General features: G+C 57.6%; 1 protein-coding gene across 2 annotated transcripts in view; it reads right to left on the reverse strand.

Annotated features, from left to right (window-relative positions):
- LOC113207404 (oxysterol-binding protein-related protein 1) overlaps nucleotides 1-2000 on the reverse strand; it is a 38538-nt gene that overhangs the window by 10487 nt on the left and 26051 nt on the right. The window lies entirely within an intron of this gene.

Here is a 2000-nt window from a genome sequence, read left to right on the forward strand (position 1 = left end):
TCCGCGGTCATTTTTCCTGCTCTGCTGGCCAAGAGTGTCTTCGGGCGTCGGTTACAGCTTAGATCAAGATGCCGCTGAAAGTAGCGCTCTGTATCGTTCCGTCGTGGCCAAGTCGGTAGCGTCCCCGCACGGTATGAATCTAGTCGCTGGTTCGAATCTCGGCCGGGTGATAATTTTCGCGCTCCGCTGGTCATGACTTTACAGTAGTGCGACACCTGATGTGTTGGGCCGGTACGCAAAGAGTCGCTGATTCGAATCTAGTCGACGGTCGACTAAACCCTTTTGCCCCCTGCCAGCCATATGTTTCGGGGTGAGAGCCAGATCGGAGATAAGCTTCACCTCAGCAAAACCCTCATCATTGGCTCAGTTCGTAGAGCGCGCGGCCGGGACGCGGATGGTTGTCGGTTCGCATACTGACCGAGGCTCATTTTTTCTTATGTAGAAGTTTGCGGCGTGGGCACTAAGGGTTCAGACAAAAGACCAGCCGACATGGGGAAGTGGACTTGACCGCCTACTCAGCAGTCCCCCCCCCCCTTCGCCAAAAAAACAACAAGAAAATGTCTGCCCCGACCAGGACTCGACCCCTGGGCTGAGGGTGTATTGTGCACCAAGCCCTGGCACGCTCGCCACTCGGCTGTCAGCTGCTCCTGTGGTCCGAAACGTCAGAACTCGCTACTGCTTGACGGGTCTTGGTCTCCGGTATTGCACGCGGTCAGCTCGGGTCAAGTCCACCTCCTCGACGCGCTGCAGGCCGGGTCGGCTCATGGCCAGAAACACCGAAAATGGCCACTAAAAGAGCCCCTTGGGCGCGCGCGGGTTAGGTTAGGTCCATTTATGTACCTTGTTCTGTGTTTTTGGCCAGAATTCGACCCGGGCTGCAGCGCGTCGAGGAGGTGGACTTGACCCGAGCTGAACGCGTGCAATACCGGGGACCAAAAATCGTAAAGCAGGACCGAGTTCTGACGTTTCCGTCCACAGGAGCAGCTGACAGCCGAGTGGTTAGCGCGCTGGTGAATGGTCCGGAAACCGTCGGCCCAGGGATCGAATCCCAGCCGTAGAGCTTTTTTCTCTTTCTGTTGATCTTGTCTTCGGGATTCAGCGAGAGCCGAGATTCACACGTCGCCGGGAGTGGAGCCACAGAGCGGGAAAAAAGAACCGTGGCTGGGATTCGAACCCTGGGCCGACGGTTTCCGGACCACACACCAGCGCGCTCGCCACTCGGCTGTCAGCTGCTCCTGTGGACGGTAACGTCAGAACTCGGTCCTGCTTTACGAGTCTTGTTCTCCAGTATTGCACGCGTTCAGCTCGGGTCAAGTCCACCTCCTCGACGCGCTGCAGCCCGGGTCGAATTCTGGCCAAAAACACGGAAAAAGGTACATAAATGGACCTAACCTAACCCCCGCGCGCCCAAGGGGCTCTTTTAGTGGCTATTTTCGATGTTTCGGGCCAAGAGCCGACCCGGGCTGCAGCGCGTCGAGGAGGTGGACTTGACCCGAGCTGGACGCGTGCAATACCGGAGACCAAGACTCGTAAAGGAGGAGCGAGTTCTGACGTTTCCGACCACAGGAGCAGCTGACAGCCGAGTGGCGAGCGCGCTGCGGTGAGGTCCGGAAACCGTCGGCCCAGGGTTCGAATCCCAGCCACGGTCCTTTTTTTCCCGCTCTGTGAGTCCGCTCCCGGCGACATGTGCATCTCGGCTCTCGCTGAATCCCAAAGACATGATCAACAGAAAGAGAAAAAAGCTCTACGGCTGGGATTCGATCCCTGAGCCGACGGTTTCCGGACCATACACCAGCGCGCTAACCACTCGGCTGTCAGCTGCTCCTGTGGACGGGAATGTCAGAACTCGGCCCTGCTTTACGAGTTTTGGTCTACGGTATTGCACCTCGTATTGCACGCGTTCAGCTCGGGTCAAGTCCACCTCCTCGACGCGCTGCAGCCCGAGTCGAATTCTGGCCAAAAACACGGAACAAGGTACATAAATGGACCTAACCTAACCC

The sequence above is a fragment of the Frankliniella occidentalis genome, unplaced genomic scaffold (genome assembly GCF_000697945.3).
Source record: "Frankliniella occidentalis isolate FOCC.00 unplaced genomic scaffold, Focc_3.1 Scaffold270, whole genome shotgun sequence".
Taxonomy (NCBI): Eukaryota; Metazoa; Arthropoda; class Insecta; order Thysanoptera; family Thripidae; genus Frankliniella; species Frankliniella occidentalis.